Here is a 20945-nt window from a genome sequence, read left to right on the forward strand (position 1 = left end):
GGAGAGAGGCACAACCAGTTCAGCATTACACTAAAAATTATCAAGTGCTCAAAAGTTTCTGTAGCTCTTTTAGAGAAACGATATGGGAATTCAGTATTAAGGAAGTGGAGTCCAGTAGTTAGAGCACAGGGCTGGGAGCCAATGCTCACGCTCTCCTTTTGGCTCTGCTACTCACTCTCTGTGTGGCCTAACTCAAGCCATTTAATCTTTGTGTGCAATCTGCACAATGGTATAATAGCCTTTTACAGACATGTTGTAAGGCTCAAATAACTAGTGTTTGGTAATGTAGTTTGTGATGAAAGGTGTTAAATGAGTATAAAGTATCATCACTAGTTATATTACTCTATCTATACCCAGCCAAACAAAAACTGCTGCTTGAAGCATAGCTGCAGGTATTCCTTTACATGATTATACAAGAAATTTTAACACATCATTTGTCTTTGCAGGAGTAGAAGTTGGATAATTGATTTCATCCAGTTTTCTTCTGAAATGGAGTGGATATTTGCTTATGTTAATGTCGAGAACTTCATCCCATTGTTTGAGTACAATGGGAACAATTCTCAGATCCTTTGAATTGCCACAGGTCGTTTGATTTCAACGGTGCTGCAATTACCAAAAGAAAGACTCAAAAATAATATTTCAGAAAGCTCAGAGGGTAAATTTTATTAGTTAGTCACATTTTAGATTGCTATCATTATTTCCTCATACTCACCCTGTGGCAGTATTTAAAATCTATTTTGACATAGGGCTCTATGGTGTTGGCCACAGAACAATTAGGATATATTAGCAAATGTTGTAAAATAGCCATAACATTCACAGTTGTAAAACTGAGCTGTACTTCCCTAAGAACATGTCAACTTATGAGATTTCTTTTATTTCCATTGCTTGTGGTTATTGCCTAATTATTTGTTTCCACATCTGACAGACCATCAGTATAACTACTCATCTAAATGTAGAAAGAAAGGTTATGAGCAATACTAACAAGCACAGTAGCAAAAAAAGTATATTGCAAACATGAAAGGCCTTAGGGCATGAGAGTGCTTTAACCCAAGCCTATTGTAGAAACGAGTTCTCAGGAAAAAAGCAGTGGCAAATTCATAAAATCATAGAATTGTAGAATCACAGAAACAATGAATGGGGCATCCACAACTTTTCTGGGAAACCTGTTCCAGGTTCCACCATCCTCTGAGTAAAGAATTTCTTCTTTATATATATTATAATTTAGAGGAAGAGCAATAGTAACTCTCTAGCATGATAGCTAAGACAATCACATACATGTGTGCACTCATTTCTCCTGTGAAGGAAATGATCCAATGAGCTGACATGCAGCAAAAATTAGCAAGCAACACCAATGAAGACTTAGTAAGTCAAGTCCTCACAAAGTCCACATTAAGGAGAGGAGTGGATAACATAAGGAAGAATGAAGCAGCATTGAAGATGTCTGCAAGCTTATAAGAATTAAAATGAAAAGTGGATGGAACCATCTGAAATATAAACAAAAAGAACAATTTCCTGACTCTTCAGCTCACTCAGAAAAGCCAAAGAGAGAACAATTAAACTAGTGACAAAAGACAATTACAGTCCAGAGACCATTAGTGACACCATGAAACAAGTCAAAATATCTTTAAACCTAATTAAGAACAGAATGTGGCAGCAGAGGCAGCCACAACAGGGTAACTGAGCAGTCTGGGTAAAAGATGGGGAAATGTTCTTGTATTTAATGACAGCAAACTTTACCAATGAAGAAAGTTACACAGTAAAGAATGAGAAAGTATTTAGAAGAAAATGAGAAACAAACAAACAAATTTTCAATTTATCTTCTAAAAGGCTCTTTCATTTCTAGGAAATGAACTAGATTTTAAGGGTTGACTAGGAAATAGCTACTTTTTCACTGATCCCTGTCACACATATCAACAACTACAAAAAAAAAAAAAAAAAAAAAAAAAGCAGAAATACAATGTTTTAGATAAATACAGATCAATGTTGATCTGTATTTCACCTGGGATATAGGCTGCACAAAAGCATGGATCAAAGAGAACTGGATATCAGTTTATGAAAAACACTGTCTTTTCTTCATCGCACAACAAAAGTGGTGACTCACAACATTCATGGTTCAACTGCCCTATTGCATAGATTAACCATATAACTTATGACCTGAATGCTAGAATTCTGTTGTCTATCCATTACTCAACAAAGCAACATAACTTTATCATTTTATTTGACATTTATTTTAGTAAGTAAATCAAAGAATGACTGTATAGAAGTTGAATTGTACTTAACAACACATAATTGTACTTATCAACACTTAACAGCATTTACAGCAAATTTTGTGCTGGTGGCTAAAATTAGACAGTTAAGCTTGAAACATTTAATATAATTTAATTTATTCTTAGATACTCTAGAAATACCTACCTGGGAGTCCAGATAACTTTGATATTATAAATTTAATGCCAGACAAATTATTCATAAAATTAAACCCCAGAATGCTTTTTGTTGTTGTTGTTGTTGTTTTCCAGTTCTGTATCTCTGGGCATTGTAAAGATCAAATTATCTCATATATTCAAATTTCTGCCTTGTATTTTTGATGCTGCATCATACTGATACCCATCATGCAGAGGTAATGAATCATAAGGTTAGTGGCATACCAGTAGTCACTCAGGAGTCATGGAGAGCAGTACCTTGATATGAAGGTACTCTGCTATTTTAGACTACAGATATACTTCTAGATCATCCTGGGAAAGAAGATAAGTTATCTTATCTGAAGGGCAAAAGAAAGAATGGCCTTTCTAGCACAGGTATAGTGAGAGAGGTCAACATAAAGCCTTCACTCAGCAATTCTTTGGCAATATCTACCTCCTTGTGGCAGTATGGTGACAGAAATGTCATTAACTACAGCAGTGTCACGAAGAGATGAATTATCTTATGATATCAAAAGGCAATTAGGCCTATTGTAGTAGTTTTCACTTTAACATTATAGCAACTGGTTAGAGCTGTCCAGAGAACTATTCAAGCTTCTGAAAAAACAATGACAGCTTAGGGTCAGTGGAGCCTAGAAAATAATTCATCTCGCCAAGGCTGATTTTCTTTTACCCAGACACAGACTTCCAGTTTCATTTCAGATGCCCTGGGTATCTGAGATGTCTGATTCATAGGTGTGACACAGGACTTAAGACCTGTGCCTTTTTGAAATACAGTGGGTAACCAGATGAAGACATCTAATATATCTGTAATATACATAATTTAATATATAATGTATCTTTTATTTTTCTTAGAGTGCAAGAGCTCTTTAGTCCCATATGTAATAAGTCAAGTAGGAAAGGTAGGAAACCAGAATGGCTGAACAAGTACCTGCTGGTCAAACTTAGGCAAAAGAAGGAAATGCTCGGATGGTGGAAAGCATGGATGGATGGATGGATGGTGCCCTGGAAAGAGTACAGAAACATTGTCCAAACACGCAGGGATGGGATCAGGAAAGCCAATGCACTGACAGAATTAACTTCACAAGGGCTGCAAGGAATAACAAGAAGGTGTTCTACAGGTACATTGGCTGCAAAAGAAAGACTAAGGAGATTGTACCACCTCTGACAAATGAAAACAGGTTAAGTGGTAACAACAGATGTGGAGAAGGCAGAGGTAGTTAAAAATTTCTTTGTCTCTGTCTTCACTAGTGGTCAGGCTCCCCACATCTCTGCTGTCCCTGAACATCTAGACAGGCGCTGAAGGATCAGAGTCCCTCCCACTGTAAGTGAAGAGCAAATCTGGGACCTCCTGACACAACTTAATTACTGCATGTCTATAGGGCCTGGTGACATATATCCCAGGGTCCTGAGGGAATTGTCTGATGTAGTTGCCAAGCCACTCTCCATCATATTTAAAAATCATGACAGTCAAACAAAGTGCCCAGTCGCTGGAAAAAGGGAAACATCCCTCACATTTTTAAAAAGTGGTAGAAAGGAGGACCTGGGGAATTACAGACTGGTAAGCCTCACCTCTGTGCCTGGCAAGACCATGGAATGGATCCTCCTGGAGGCAATGTAAAGGCACATGCAAGGCAAAGAGGTGATTTGAGACAGCCAGCATGGCTTCACCAAGGGCAAATCATGCCTGACCAATCTGGTGGCCTTCTACAATGGAGTGACTGTATCAGTCAACAAGGTAAGACCAAACATTGTCATTTACTTAGACTTCTGCAAGGCATTTGACACAGACCCACAGAGCATTCTAATCTCTAAATAGGAAAGATATGGATTTGAAGGGTGCACCATCCAGTTCATAAGGAATTGGCTTGATGGCTGCACCCAGAGTGTAGCGGTCAATGGTTCTATGTCCAGGTGGAGGCTGCTGATGGGCGGTGTTTGTCTTGGGACCAACCAGTGCTTTTCAATATCTTTATCTATGACATGGACTATGGGATTGAGTGCACTTTCAGCAAGTTTGCAGATGACACCAAGTGGAGTGATGCAGTTGATACCAAGGAAGGAAGAGATGCCGTTCAGAGGGACCCAGACAGGCTAGAGAAATGGGCCCATGTGAACTGCATGAGGTTCAATAAGTCTAAGTACAAGGTGCTGCATCTGAGACAGGAGTACAGACTGGGAGAAGAATTAATTGAGAGCAGTCCTGAGGAGAAAAACTTAGGAATTCTTGTGGACAAAATCTCAGCATGAGCCAGCAGTGTGTGCTTGTAGACCAGAAGGCCATCTGTGTCCTGGGCTGCATCAAAAAAAGGCATGACCAGCAAGGTCAAGGGAGGTAATTTTCTACCTCTATTCTGCCCTCATGAGGCCCCACCTGGAGTACTGCATCCAAGTTTGGAGATCCCAGCACAAGAAAGGTGTGGACCTGTTAGAGTGAGTCCGGTGAAGGACATGAAGATGATCAAGGGGCTGGAGTACCTCTCCTATGAAGAAAAGCGGAGAGAGATGGGGACGTTCTGCCTGGAGAAGAGAGGACTCCAGGGAGACCTCATTGCACCCTTTCAGTACTTAAAGGGGTCTAGTAAAAAGGATGGAGTGGGACTCTTTACTCAGGTAGATAATGATAGAACAAGGGGGAATGGTCTTAAACTAAAAGAGGATAGATTTAGATTAGACATTAGGAAGAAATTCTTCACTGTAAGGGTAGTGAGGCACTGGAACAGGTTACCAAGAGAAGTTGTGGATGCCCCATCCCGGAGGTGTTCAAATCCAATTTATATGGGACCTTGGCCAACCTAATCTAGCAGGTAGCATCCCTGCCCAAGGCAGGGCGGTTGGAGTTAGATGGTCTTTTATGTCCCTTCCAACCCAAACCATTCTTTGATTCTTTGATTCTATGATCTTACATTGTACCAAACATCTACCCTGGCTGGTTGCTTGAACAACTCTTTCGATATTACTGACTGTATTGACCATATCTTTCCTGACTACATGGAAGACTTAAAAAACTCAGTTCATCTGCAGACACTGCTTTTTGTGTCTTCATGTTGATATCCTATCAAATATATCAACAAATACTAGGTCCAAATTCCACCCAAAAATCAAAGCTTGAGAGGAAGAAGAATGAACAATTACAATATAGACAATCATATTCTCAGCATTAAATACTTTTCCAGAAATTCCAAACAAGTTTAATATATGGTTTTCATCAAACAAAACTGTTAATATAATTAATATACTGTTGGACTTATGGCACAGGATTGGATGACAACAGTAACAAAATTGGCACATGGAAGGATTATGAACTATTTGCTCTAGTTCATCTATTGTTACTGGCAATATATCAACGGCCTAGAAAAGAATTACTAGAAAATAAGGAACAATTATCTATAATAGGAGGAAATGTTAATTACAATTATCAAGAACTTCTTAACTTTCTTATGCCAAGAAATTACTGCTGACTAGAGTGAATGCTAAAGTCCTGTGCCAGGCATAATATAACATTTCTTAGAAATTAGGTAATTAGCACACTTTGCAGCACTGATAAAATCAGTATTCTTACTAACACATCAGCAGAAACCACTGGCCATAGAGATGAGAAGCAAAAGGGTTAAGAATTTGCTAGGCTGCATGTACTTGTCATATTAAGCATACATTTTCCAGATGTTCTTTTGGTTAATGTGTCACATTTCACTATTCTGGGCAAATGGTGTTCTTTAGGAGTCTTATCATAACCAGCATAATGAAAACAAATGAATGCATCAGTGCTTAACTTATCTGGATAGATAAATTATAAAACACATCAGTGCAGTGACTGCAATGCTTGCCTTGTGGAATCATCACGACCAAAGCTAAGGTTTCTTTTGTGTTTTCCCATAGGTCCTTGATAATGTAGTCCCTTTATACAGTAATTTAAGCAACATTATAATTGAAAATGTAGTTGAAAATTTCAGTATATACTATAAATAAATATTAAGGCAAAATTTTATATATCAAATGCAAAAAAAAAAAAAAAAAAAAGGAAGAAAAGAAGAATGAAAGAAAAGGAAATTTGGATGGCTATTCAGCATCTGCCAACTTCACCAACTTCAAACCACTAACCAGGTTCTGGTTGTAGTGCTGTGTCATTATCACCTATTAATATTGCTCTTATATATATATATAAAGAAATGTAGAAACTTGGCTTGGTTTTGCATTATATCTGTGTACATTCTGCAGTATTTTTTTCCTGAACTTTAGAGGATTCATCTTTCTTTATATGAGATTTCTTTGAGTAAAAAAGCCTTCTAAGTGATGTTTGACCTGAATACCCCCAAATGAACTTTGCTTAAGGAAATTAAATTTAAACCTAAAAAGTTTCTAAATATTTACTTTGAAGGCAATATGGTCTAATGACCAGGTCACTGTACTGGAAGCAGAAAATGTAACATCAATTTCTGGATCAGTTACTGACCTTCTTTGTGACTCCAAGCAATGTAATTTACTTCTTGCAACTTCAAGCAGGAGTCTAAATCTGTGACTAAATGCCCCTCTGTCTCTTTTTTTCTATTTTATTAATTTGTACGCAACAGATAGACTTTTAAAGCCTGGAGTAAAATACAGCATTCATGAGTACTGAGATTTTTAATTGAATTTTTGTTGTGATAGAAGTCTGCTTAGATCACTGTCTTTCTCACCTACACAAACTAATATTGCTAATTTTATCAGTGTTACAAGGAAGACATTCTGACACAAACTTCCTACAGAGCACTATCTAAGGATGTGGAGGAAGAGTTTCTCAAAACATGAAATGTGAAGTGGTGAGTTATTAAATGGCTAATAGCTACTAAATATTTCAATGCAGTAAAATAAATAAATAAATAAATAAAATCCTGAAATGCAAATGCAGTGAAAATTTGAGCATTAATTTAATGTCTTCATGAGGATGAACAGCTTTTTTTTTTTTTTTTTTTTAAAAAAAAAAAAAAAAGGCAAGCAGAAGAGGCTTTTTGCTTGCTTGCTTGCTTTTTGTTTCATTCATTGGTGGACTGATTTAAATATATATATATATAAAAATATATATATACTCACACTGTTGAGCCAGAGGTCTGAGAACCACTTATTGCTCTAGAAAAATGAAATAGTTTAAGGCAGTTTATCAAATTATTATGAATATTTTAGGAAAACATGACTCCTAGACATTAAAACAAACAAACAACAACAACAAAGATGAAACTTTTGAATCATTTACAAGAGATTTGAGACTGTTTTGAAGTTTTATGGAATCCCTAATTGACGAGTAAATTTTAAAAAGAATCAGAGGCCCAAAATGGAGAATGGCCTTGCTAAGAGAATGTTGCTTTAACTTAAATGAAAACAACTGCAATATGCCAAATAAACTAACAGACATTAGTTGGCAGAATAGTTTCCATGTTTTTCCTCTAGATCCTCTGGGACCTTCTTCCAAGTTCTTTAGAGAATTCTGGGAAGTACCCTCAGCACACTGGAGTGACTGATGTTGCTGGGAAAGGATAGCTACTCCAGACTTTCTTCTACCAGCTCTAGCAGTTTCTAAAAACCTCTCATTCTGGTCAAAACATGCCTACATCTTTTATCTTCAACTGCTTCCTGATTCAGGAATGTCATTCAGCTAGTGCTAGGAAGAGACCCACATAACTGTCTGGCCCTCAGTACAACTCCCAGAACAGTAATTTGTGAAGGTGATTGAGGAGAAGGAAGTTGGTAACTGAAAACAGTATGTTAATGGTATCTGTCATTGCCTTAACACTATCTAGACCAGCTGCCTTGGACATAGCAGAGAAATTAACCCAGATAGAACTCTGGAGAGAGGTCATAGCCTCTGGAGAGAGGTCATGTTCCAGACTTCAGGCATTGTGGGAGATTATTTCATTGCCTTCGGGAGCTGTGTGGGGGTCAATGAGTCTAATCTCCACATCAAGGAGATATGTGGCAAAGGAAGCAGACCACACAGCATCTGGGAAGATGAAAATGAATTTAACCGGATCTTCACGGAGACCTGACAAAGATGAAGGACAACCCCAATTGTACAGGAGTGGCAGCTCAATTACATTCTACTGAGTTGGAAATTGAGAAAGTGGAGGAAGTTGGAAGAAAGATAGTCTGGAAGAACTGGAGAATGGGCTAACAGGAACTTGGAGAGGACAAATGCCAAATCCTGCCGCTGAGAAGAATCGCTTGATCCAGTCTGGGTTTACTGGTATACTGACATAGTGGAAGGGAAGAACTTTGTGGAAAAGGAGCAGGGGCGGGGGCATGATAGAAGCAATTAACATGAACCAGCAGTATGCCCTGGCATCAAAGGTAAACAGCTTCCTGATTTTTTAGACAGTGTCCAGAATAGTGCAGTGCATCCATTTTCCCCACATACATCCCATCCAATACAAGAAAGACACCTATAAACTGGAGTGAAGGCCACTGAGATGATCAGGGGCTGGAACATTTGCCCTGAGGAGAAGCTAAGAGTAGGTCTTGTTCAGCCTTGGGGAGAGAAGGCTTTGGAGGAGACCTCATATCAGTCTGGCAAAGCTACAAAGAAGTAACTGAACAGATGGTGAAAGGTGTACAGCAGGAGGACAAAAAAATTGATATAAATAGAAATGATTTCAGTCTGGATATGTGAAAAAGATTTTTCCCTCAGATGGACAATCAAACAGCAGAACAGATTGGCCAGGGAGTTTAGGCAATCTTCATCCTTGGATACTTTTAAGACCCAATTGGGAAACCTGGTCTGACCTTAAAGCTGACCCTGCTTTGAGCATAAGATAAGAATAGATAGCATCTTTGGGATTCTTTCCATACACTTTTGCACATAATTGGAAAAAACTTCACAGCAAAGAAATGTATTTTTAAGAAAGCTATAAAGAAAAAGTAGACTGGTCATCAGTGTCAAATGATAGCTTCTAAAAGATTCTCCTCCTTCAGGATATATGAGCATAAGTCAAGAACTTTATGTTTGTTTGTTTGTTTGTTTTCAGTAACAGCAAGATTAATGAGATCCAAAACCTTTCATCTTCATCTTCAATGTTTATAGAGATGCTTTCACCTCCCTAATACAATGGCACTTTTCAGTTTCTAATCTACTCTTAAGTGCTGTCTTCCAGCAGAGGAACAAGCTCACCATCAGAAAGAAAGGGAGAGCAGGGTCCCTAACTCTACCCCTTAAGAAAAACATTCATTGCTATTGAGCTGTTACTGACACTCACCATTTGTGTTTGTTTTGCTAAGAGAAGGTCAAAGATATTGACTTTGCCTGGCTTTGAACTTCATCTCAACCCTATGATATATGACACTAGAACCCAAGGGAAAGAACCCTCTATCTACAGAATGCTTCTTCCCATTTTAGGAAGAACTTGGTAACTCTCTTTGTACATAGGTCAAGCTACTCTGATTTCTAACATGATTTCATGTTTCAGTTCCCAAAATATTTGAGATTTTTGAAGATTCCCAAAAGTGTTTCAGTGATATGCTTTAGACTGAGTAAAATTATTTGTTCACACTGTGGTATAGTTTTGCTTTGTCCATAGGCAAAGTAGCCAAAGGACATTAAAAACCATTCATGCAAACAATTATACATTTAGAACACAAGTCCCATTTGCTAGTAGCAGTGAGAATATATAGACAATTTAGCCAGCTACAATTATATTATGTGAGGTTGCCATGTAAAAGGCTTTCACAGCGTTGAAGAAAAAGTAACTCAGCAGGTTTCATCTGATTTCAGTTACTGTAATTTAGCCTGGTGTACATGCAACAAAGATGATGAGAAATGTGAACAAACGTTTTACAGAATACTCTAATGGTACTGTGGGAAAGAACAGATTAATGGAAATTGTGTAATTTTTCTTCACTCTGAAAATGGGACTGACTCATTTCCAAGGAAGGATTAATAATCAAAAAGGTTTTAATTTTTTTGTCTTTTTATGAGAAGACAAATTGTCTTTGCTTGTCATTCTTGCATAAGGATGAAAAAAGCAATCACAGGCCTTTTGGATGAGGAAATTCCCCTTGGTAGATGTCTGTACTCATCTATAGGTTGTGCTCTATGTACTTTTCCCCTTTCTTGTGATCTGCTTCCCTATAATTCAACAGTTGTTATGAAGATAAAAAGATAATATTATAATATTTAGTAAAGCATCAGCTTTACATCAAAAGAAACATAAGTCTTATATTCTCCTTTTCTGGTTTATGGTTATATCTTGTCTTCTGTTAAGAAATATTTTTACAGGCATTTTAAGTAAGTTCAAAGTTAGTGTCAAAGAAAAAAAAAAAAAAAAAGAAAAAAAGAAAACATTCATTAGCATCAGACATACTTTTGATATTGGTTACCTGTAGAATTTTAGCTTTACATGAGTTCATTCTTGAATATTGACATTTTTGGTGCAGAAACTCCAGTTGCTTTGGGTCCTGGATAAACCAACTTTCTTCATTTGTTTCATATTTTCTATAAAAGCTGAAACTTGAAGCCAAGGGACCAAATGTGGTTCACCAAGTGTTTTCTTAAACAATATATAAAAGTCACCAAAAGGTGGAAAGTACACCATATGAAAAGTAAACATGTAATGCTGCTTTTGAACTAAGAGGCCTTTCTTGTTAAAGACCTTTCACATCTGTTTCTATGTTTCTTATTGAAATTGATAGAATAAATGAGGATTAGTCTTGTGATTGGCTTGGAAAATTGCAATAAAATAGCTCCACTTTACACAAGGCATGTGAGACTCACTGGCTCATAGAAAGTTTGCAACGTCTTGATGTGAACATCCATTAAGGCAAAAGGGTAAAGGGCATTTTTTAGTTGTCAGTGAATCGCTAAGTCAGAGGACTCTGGGGAAATCATACCTTATGAGGCAGACATGATAGGTAAAATGCATTTCTTACTGCTGAACAGAAATGGTGGCAATGCATTTATTAAGGCTGATCCTGAATAAGGATCAGGATCTTGGATTTGGGGAAAAGTGTATTTTTATTGTTCGTCTGTTATGAGTACTTTTGTAGGAGTAATTCCTTGGGACTAAAGATTTAAAGAGAGATGCATTTCTATTATTTATAGCACCTGAATTAAAAATAGTCACTGGAAAAGTAAGTTTTACTGATTCATTTTGAGATCCCTGCTGTCATCAGTAGTTTTCCCCTAAACACATCTGCATTCAATTTGGAAAAAAAAAAAAAAAAAAAAAAAAAAAAAAAAAAAAGCAAAGACTAGTAAAGGAGACACTTTCAACTCATGTCAATCTTCTATGTGCTGTTGGATTATTTACACTTTTATGAATACATGCAATACAATGGCCTCATTGACCTCAAGCAAAGATCTCTAACAAAGATCTCTGGTAATACAACTAGACAAAATATTTAAAAAAAATGGGAATGGTGGTGTTGAGTTTGTTTTTACAGTGGGTTTGCCAAGTGATGCAAATGCAAATTGGAATTCCTCATTCTGTATTAACAAGAGCCAGAGCACAATATTATTCTTTGATGCCCTTCTAAATGTTTGTGTTGTTTTTTTTTGTTTTGTTTTGTTTTGTTTTGTTTTTGTTTTTTCCATGTTGTGTATACAATAATACTGATCTTTTGGTAAGAAAATAACATTTCAAGTTCTTACAATATAATTCAGGTGTTAAAATCCTTTAATTTAGTAACCCAAAGCCATTGTTTTATCAAACTTTGAGATTGTGTTAATGAGAGTGATTTCACAAAATTGCACCAAGCACTCACATAAATGACTAAGTTCAACTACAGTGGAGATAGGCACAACTCATATGAAATCAATTAAGTTCTACTGATTACACCAGGGTTTCATTTAGCCTTTGTGTTTGCATGGTTACCGTGTGTGGTTTTTTAATTAATTTGCTAATAAATGTTTTATACGACAGTCGTCAAATAAGGATGATTATTGAGCTATGTGTAGAATAGCTTCTTTTAACATGGAAAAACTGCTTGCAGTCATCCTCCTGATGGTATTTTGGTCCCTGAAATCAGGCAGTTCTACTGGCTGGGAAATCCTAGGCTTTCAATAGCCAAAACAGCATGTATTAAAGAAAACAGTGAGGTAAAGAAACATGCAAGGGCACATCTAGCCTACCTAAGCAAGGCTGAAAGTTCAGACATAAATTGGTATATTAAGTAGCTGAAGTAGTTTAATCCACATGTAGCAACAGCTTCCATTTGTACATGGTGCTAAACCTTGAATTTCCTTGATTACAACAGTCAAAAATGTTTAATGACCTACTCATACACTTTTTATCTCTTACATTACATCTTTTATCTTCTGAAAAAATATTAAAGCAATAATTTCCAGAGCCTTGGAAAAACAAACAAACAAACAAACAAAACCTGATAATTGTTAATGCAGAATGTAAAGAATCAGTGATGCTGAGACTGGCTGAGAAATAACACTTGTTCACTTTGTAATCATGAAAAAAAGGTAAAGCCATAGGAAACAATCAAGATCCCTGTTCTAACAGAGCTCCAAGGCTAAATAAACTTTTAACTTATTTTGTACCTGTGTAAAACAAGTGTTATTGGCTTCTCATCTGCTTTTATCCTAAGACAGTTAAGACTGGGAAGGAACAATGACGTTGAGAAGATATGATTTATTCAACATGTATTAAGAACTACAATCTCTATTTCAACAGAAGTCTTCAGGAAGCAGGTCCCCAGATCAGAAAATTTCACCTTAAAATTGTTTTACATCTTGGAGCAACTTTACCTTGTCTTCAAAATGTACAAAAGTGGTGGATCACAATCTCCATCAGTACACTAGATCTGAAGATAGACAATTTATTCAATTTCATTCTATATGTCAACTGAGAGGGACTTTCTATAATATAGCACATATTGCAAACAGGACTGTGTTGCCTTACCCTAATAGTACAAAACAGTTCTGGCTTACAGGAATGACAGAAAGTTTTCAGAGGAATGGTGTTAAATGCATCTTTTTCAGTCTTAAAAAGCCATTTTAAAAGGTGTATTCCAAGCATGTTAACCCTTCAGACAAATTATTTTGTTTGCAATTTCAGTTAACTGATGATCAAAGTTCTCTACATCAATTGCTTCACATTGAAAATTAGTGAGACTGAAACTCTTAAGTCAAATACCAGTGTAAATCATAGCAGCTAGATTTGTCAGAAAAACAGATGTTGGTCAATAGTTACTTGCAGGTACAAACTCCAGACACGAACAGGAAGGTGAGCATTTTATTTTTATTAGACAGATAGCCTGAAACACAAATATGACAATCGAATTAGTTATCATGATTTTCAGCTCATTGTGCTAAAGTTTTTTGTGCCCCTGCCAGCACAAAAGTTTTTCAACAGAACAGGAAAAAAGAAAAAGTTAAAAAAAAAAAAAAAAAAAAAAAGGATTAAAAACAGGCATTTCCTGTCAATCACCAGAAGAAATAAAGGAAGGCTGAATAGAAGCATCCAGGTTAGAATACAGCCAAAACATTCAGGAAAATACCCCTACTCTTCTGCAGAGTTCAGTGTGATTTTTATTAACCATGCTGTTTCAACTTATGTGAACAAATAAAACCAGCTAAATCACCATTCCATGTACTAGTTAATCTACTTTGAACCTTTTTTAATGTATGCGCTCCAGCAGTGAAAAAGCATTATGCCAGCAACCATGCAGGTTCCTATAGTTATTTAAAATTCCAGTTTTACAAGTTGCTGAGCAACCTAGTCAAGGTCCTTATTTCTCAATGAATAAGCACAACATTGTTAGATTGTGCTGTGTCAGCTCAAAGATGTACATTTAAGGTAGTCTTAGGATGTGTGAAGTCACTGCTGATGGGAACGATTAAGCTCTGACTGCTGTGTTTATAATCAATGTACTGTGCCATCAGGGAATTGTGGTGCCATAAGAATAGTGACATAGAAAAAGAGATTGGATGGGTATTTTTCTTACAAACTTTTCCATTCCAAGCTATTATCTGAAATAATGTTCATATTTTAAAAAATCATTTCTAAATATTCAGCATGATTCTGTAAGGCTGTAGAAATAAATATTCTGCAGTGTAAGTTCAGAATAGGATGGACTAGCAGCTAGAGAAACCTGTAACAATAATGCAAAAATATGATTTTGCATTTTGTTTCTTTGCAGTTTTAGTCTTCTCCATTAAAAAAAATAAATATATATATTGGAAAAAAAAATGTATGTGCAAAAGCAAAGTGGGAAAGTATATGCTGTAACATCCTAGTTTCCAAGATATGAAAAAGGTCCAATTTTCACACAATATTCTTCAATCAACTCAAATATTAAGAAAAGAGAGTGGAAACATGATATTCCAACCTACTCACAAGTGGCGTCTTCCTTGTATAGGCCTCAATCTTTGTCAGTTGAGATAAGACCCTGCCATCTACCTGCACTATGGAGCAGATCATGAACCAGGGTACATTACTGGTTCTAAAAGATTTTCTGGATAAAATACTACTGTTGTTCTCAGCCACACTCACACAACATTATCCTGAAACTCGTTACTATCTCAGTGTCAACAGTATTAGCTGAATTTTGCTCTAAAAACAGAGAAGTCTCTGTGTTGGTGGTGTAGTCTTGGATACATTGAAGCATTACATACAAAGCATTTCTGTTAAAAGTGACCATAGTTTCATTCCAGATATTTAAAATAAATCTAGATACGCTGTTGGGCACAAAAGACAGCTCATTCCTTTGCTCATTCTCAAATTAGTTTAATTTCCGTCTCTCAAACCTTTTGAAGAACCTTATGAGGCCTGTTAAAACACAAGCAACAGTGCCTGCAAGATTCCTGCAACAAAAGATTTTTTACTTAAATCTATCTGAAAGTCACTCAATATTTGCATGACTGTTTAATGCAATGCAGTAAGTGCTGGTGCACAGAATGGTGTGCTTGTTCATAAAGTAAATGTACACAACTGTCCAGAAATCCTTGCCAGCTTTATATTGCCAAGAGAGATATACTTCAACAGATCATCATTTATATTAGCAGCTGGACAAATGAAAGTAGTATGACGCATGAACTGGCTTAAGGAGAAGCACCAGCCTTTTAACTGGAAATACCACTTGTCATTTTATCCCAAAATGTTTTGAAATAGGTAATTTAAAATAATAAAAGGGCATTAGCAAGCTGAAAAATAGATAAATATCCTTTATGTCACACTAAATTTTGCTCTGAAAAATATGTCTTCTGTTCTTTTATGTTTTCATCTCTCTTTGAACTAGATGAAGTTTGAGTCTTTAACCAAGCTTATCAGTTTATTTTATTGGAGTTCAGTGCTGTTGCTTCCACACCTACATTAGTATCTGCAAGAAACAGGCATTTTTGCTTTGTTTTTGACACTTAATTGAAACTCCATCTGTAAGGGGAAAATGAGTGGCAAAAGTAAAGTGAAGTGACGATTTCCAAAGATGGGTATTACACTGACATAAATGACATTTAATTTTATTTCTTACTGCTAAAGATCCCTATTTTAAACGATCTACTGTAAACTAGGCCATTATTATGGAACAAGCATTTGCCATCAACATCTATGCATATTTAACTGGTCTGTATTTTCTATTTTTATTTAACATAGAGAGCTCTTTAAGAATTTGCTATATTCTAATGCAGTATTGTAAGTTTTGTGCAAAAGAAAACTACTGGATGCCACTACCACTGTCAAATTTTGCTTCTCAAGTAAATTTTGCCATTATTTTCTGATACTTGGTTTGTACAGGTAGTACGCAATAATAATAAGAGCTATGAAAAGCCACAATTTCACAATTAGTGACCTGAAGGACATATATCCGTAACTAACACTGTATTTATCAAACAGTTCATGAATCTTTTGAGTGAAGTATTCCTATTTCAAAATAATGTTTCTGTAAATTTGTTTTCAAGTATGGTTTCCTTTTTTTTGTTTGTTTGTTTGCACTAATTTTAAGTGAATATGTTCTAACATTATCACATCCTGAAATTGTAAGGAAAATGTACACTTTCTGAAACCTTCTGAACAACACCTAAGACAAGGTTTAGAAATCCATAGGATTTATTTTCCTTGTATTCATTTCTTAATGTTGTTCTTTAGAGGAAAATCTACATACATGGGACTTAAGGGTTGAAGGCCTTTAAAATTAAAGAAAAACACACACATGCAAACACATACACATGCACACACATATATGCACACACAAAAACCAACCATACAGGAACAGAAAATGATTATATTTGTAATGAATTACATCTATGTAGCAAAAATGTAGTGTTTATAGCATAAACTGTCTGTTTACAGATATGGTAAAAATTATAATCTCAGCTTTTAAGGTATAGCTTTACTGCAAAAGACAGTAGTAGATCCTATGTTTATTAAATATCAATGACTTGTGAAGTAAACATACCGCTTTTTAAAACAAGAAAAGTTTGCTTTCAAATGGCACAAATACTCAGCTTGAACTCTTCAATGAGCACTGTTTTTTTCTTTATCATCACTGTTACATTAAATTAAGTGACTGTGGGCATTTTTGCACTACTGCAGTTTTCTTGTAGGAAAGCGAGGAATAAATATTAGATTTTCTTTTTAAAATGCCCAGACAGCTGCTTGTTATAATGACACAAAGTAAGATCATGGAATCATACAATGACCTGGGTTGGAAGGGACCTCAGAGATTATTTAGTTCCAACCCCCCTACCATGGGCACGGATGCCACCCACTAGATCAGGTTGTTCAGGGACTCATCCAACCTGGTCTTGAACACCTCCAGGGATGGAGCATCCATGACCTCTCTGGGCAACCTATTGCAGTGTCTCACCACCCTCTGAGTGAAGAATTTCCTCCTAACCTCTAAAATAAATCCCTCTTCCTTTAGTTTAAAACAATTCCCTCTCATTCTGTCAATATCTGATTGAGCAGAGTTGCTCCCCAGTCAGCATGGGTTTATGAAAGGGAGGTCCTGCTTGACGAACCTGATCTCCTTCTATGACAAAGTGACGTGATGGATGGATGAGGGAAAGGCTGTGGATATGGTCTACCTTGACTTCAGCAAGGCTTTTGACACCATCTCCCACAGCATTCTCCTCAAGAAACTGGCTGCTCTTGACTTGGACTGGCGCGCGCTTTGTTGGGTTAGAAACTGGCTGGATAGCCAGGCCCAAAGAGTCGTGGTGAATGGAGTCAAGTCCAGTTGGAGGCCAGTCACTAGTGGTATTCCCCAGGGCTCGGTGCTGGGGCCGGTCCTCTTTAATATCTTTATCGATGATCTGGATAAGGGCACTGAGTGCACCCTCAGTAAGTTTGCAGATGACACCAAGCTATATGCGTGCGTCGATCTGCTCGAGGGTAGGAAGGCTCTGCAGGAGGATCTGGATAGGCTGCACCGATGGGCTGAGGTCAACTGTATGAAGTTCAACAAGGCCAAGTGCCGGGTCCTGCACCTGGGGCGCAATAACCCCAAGCAGAGCTACAGGCTGGGAGATGAGCGGTTGGAGAGCTGCCTGGCGGAGAAAGACCTGGGAGTGATGGTGGATAGTCGGCTGAATATGAGCCAGCAGTGTGCTCAGGTGGCCAAGAAGGCCAACAGCATCCTGGCTTGCATAAGAAACAGTGTGACCAGCAGGGCTAGGGAGGTGATCGTCCCCCTGTACTCGGCTCTGGTGAGGCCGCATGTTGAGTACTGTGTTCAGTTTTGGGCCCCTCGCTACAAGAAGGACATCGAGGTGCTTGAGCGGGTCCAGAGAAGGGCGACGAAGCTGGTGAGGGGCCTGGAGAATAAGTCCTACGAGGAGCGGCTGAGGGAGCTGGGCTTGTTCAGCCTGGAGAAAAGGAGGCTCAGGGGTGACCTTATTGCTCTTTACAGATACCTTAAAGGAGGCTGTAGCGAGGTGGGGGTTGGCCTGTTCTCCCATGTGCCTGGTGACAGAATGTGGGGGAATGGGCTAAAGTTGCGCCAGGGGAATTTTAGGTTGGATGTTAGGAAGAACTTCTTTACTGAAAGGGTTGTTAGACACTGGAACAGGCTGCCCAGGGAAGTGGTGGAGTCACCATCCCTGGAAGTCTTTAAAAGATGTTTAGATGTAGAGCTTAGGGATATGGTTTAGTGGGGACTGTTAGTGTTAGGTCAGAGGTTGGACTCAATGATCTTGAGGTCTCTTCCAACCTAGAAATTCTGTGATTCTGTGATTACCCCATCTTTTTTATAAGTCCCCTTCAAGTACTGAAAGGTTGCAATGAGGTTGCCTCACAGCCTTCACTTCTGGAGGCTGAACAGCTCCAGTTCTCAGTCTGTCTTCCTAGGAGAGGTACTCCAGCCCCTTGATCATCTTTGTGGAAGTCCTAAGGACCTGCTCCAAGAGGCCAACATTCTTCTTGTACTGGGGACTCCAGACCTGGATGCAATACTCCAAGTGGGGCCTCACAAGGGCAGAGCAGAGGGGGACAGTCACCTCCCTCAACCTGCTGGTCACTCCTTTCTTGATGCAGCCCAGGATGCAGTTGGCCTTCTAGGCTGCAAGCACGCACTGCCAGCTCATGTCAAGGATCCTTAAGATCTCAAATTTGGAAAGGAAAAAGTAGAACTGAATGTACATCTCCACCTTTCATATTTTTCTGGTTCTAAAGAGAACAAAATGTAGCAAAATGTTATTTTAGTCAATAAACCAAGTAGAAATTATTCAAAATTCAAGTACAAGAATCAGACCTGTGACTAAGGTTCCATTTTAAAACTGAAAGAAAGATACAATATTAAGTTAAGCTTAATTACTTTTTATGCTATTTCTCATCTATGCTGTATGCAGTGTTTTCCTGGGGACTCGTCCAAAAACATGGGGTGAAACTCCACCTCTCCCCCCCAGAACTAATGTCATCATCACATACAAACCTCACTAAATTCTGTCGGAAGAACAAGACACATTCCTTTGACCTTGAAAACATTGTGCTCTAAATATTGTTTTACTATGACGGAAGAACCAATGAAAAAGAACATCACATATCATTTCAACATGAGTAGTTATAGGACCAAATTTCAGTGTTTATATATCTATACCGAGAGCTTGTAAGGAGATTCACAAAAGGTAACATCATCTGATAAGGCTCTTTACCCTGACTTCCCTTGCTAGTCAATGGAGAAACAACAGCTTTTCAGAAGAGCAATCTAGTACATCACCACTAAATATAGAGTGAATTTTTGTAAAATTCACTCATTTCCTCAGTCTCCTGAGTCTCCTACTGCATTCAGTAAGAAAAGGTAGATTTTTCAAGCTGTATCAAATAGGCCTGTTATCAGCAGTCATGTTCTCTTCTTGTCCTGATCTCAGGTAAGGGTGAGACTCAGAAACCCCCATCTCTCCATTTTCTTTGTGTCTTTTTCCACAAGATCCCCAGGCAAACGGTCTGGAAGGGTCTTTCAGCACACTGTGTTCAAGTCCCCAGTGCAGGTGACTCAGGAGCTAGGATCCCAGTATGAACAGTGGCATAGATGTCACACTCCAGGTCGCAACCTCAAACAAAGAGAATCTGGGAATATAAATAGAGCTGAATCCTGTGAAGACCTGTTTACACTGGCAAATTTCTTCCTAGCATGCTACTTTGCTTTTCTTCACTTTTGTAATTATAAATTAATCCAAAAGAGCCTTTTCCAAAAACAGTTCTTACTGCTGTTTTGCTTGAGGATTTATTTTAGCCAGTGCCAGGCAAGATAAGCTATTTGCATATATGAGAAAAACAAAAACAAAAACAAAAACAAAAAATAATGCTTTAAACTGTTTCTTTTGTATTTCATAAGTGTACTGGAAGGACCTCACACTTTCTTTGCATGAGAACTTAGGCATAAATGTTCTTGTACCTCACATTGCATGTTAAAGTGTTGACATTGTTTAATATCTCTTTCACACCTGATGTTAAATAACATAAAATTAATTGATCTGAGATAGCATATAACACTTGAGATATCAAGCTAGGCCAGGGAAAGAAGTGTGAGCTAGTATAATAATTTGGTGGCATATTTTTTTTGCTCTCTGGGTTGTAGAAAGATTATTTGAATATGAAAGACGTAAAATTCTTTAATAAAATTTTGCCCTTACTGTCCATAGAAAAGATCATTAGTTAAACCCTGAGTGCTAGAAGTATGAAAAACCTCCTGCATTGTACCCTTAGTTGTGAAAAACAATTACACAGAGCTCAAATGGCAAGTTCGATCTTCTCACTCCTTCATGGCAGCACTTTGGAAAGCTGTAGCCATAGAGCACTTGAATGTTTTGGCCATCTGGTGGCAATCTTACGGAATTGTGGGATAAGGGGTGAAAAGGCAGATGCAAAATGGGCCCAAATCTTTTATTATTTAAATCACCAACATTCCAGGAAGAATCCTTGCATTAAAAAGATAGGGAAAGAGAAAGAGAAAGAGAAAGAGAAAGAGAAAGAGAAAGAGAAAGAGAAAGAGAAAGAGAAAGAGAAAGAGAAAGAGAAAGAGAAAGAGAAAGAGAAAGAGAAAGAGAAAGGGAGAGGGAGAGGGAGAGGGAGAGGGAGAGGGAGAGGGAGAGGGAGAGGGAGAGGGAGAGGGAGAGGG

The sequence above is a fragment of the Anas platyrhynchos genome, chromosome 2 (genome assembly GCF_047663525.1).
Source record: "Anas platyrhynchos isolate ZD024472 breed Pekin duck chromosome 2, IASCAAS_PekinDuck_T2T, whole genome shotgun sequence".
NCBI classification, from domain to species: Eukaryota; Metazoa; Chordata; class Aves; order Anseriformes; family Anatidae; genus Anas; species Anas platyrhynchos.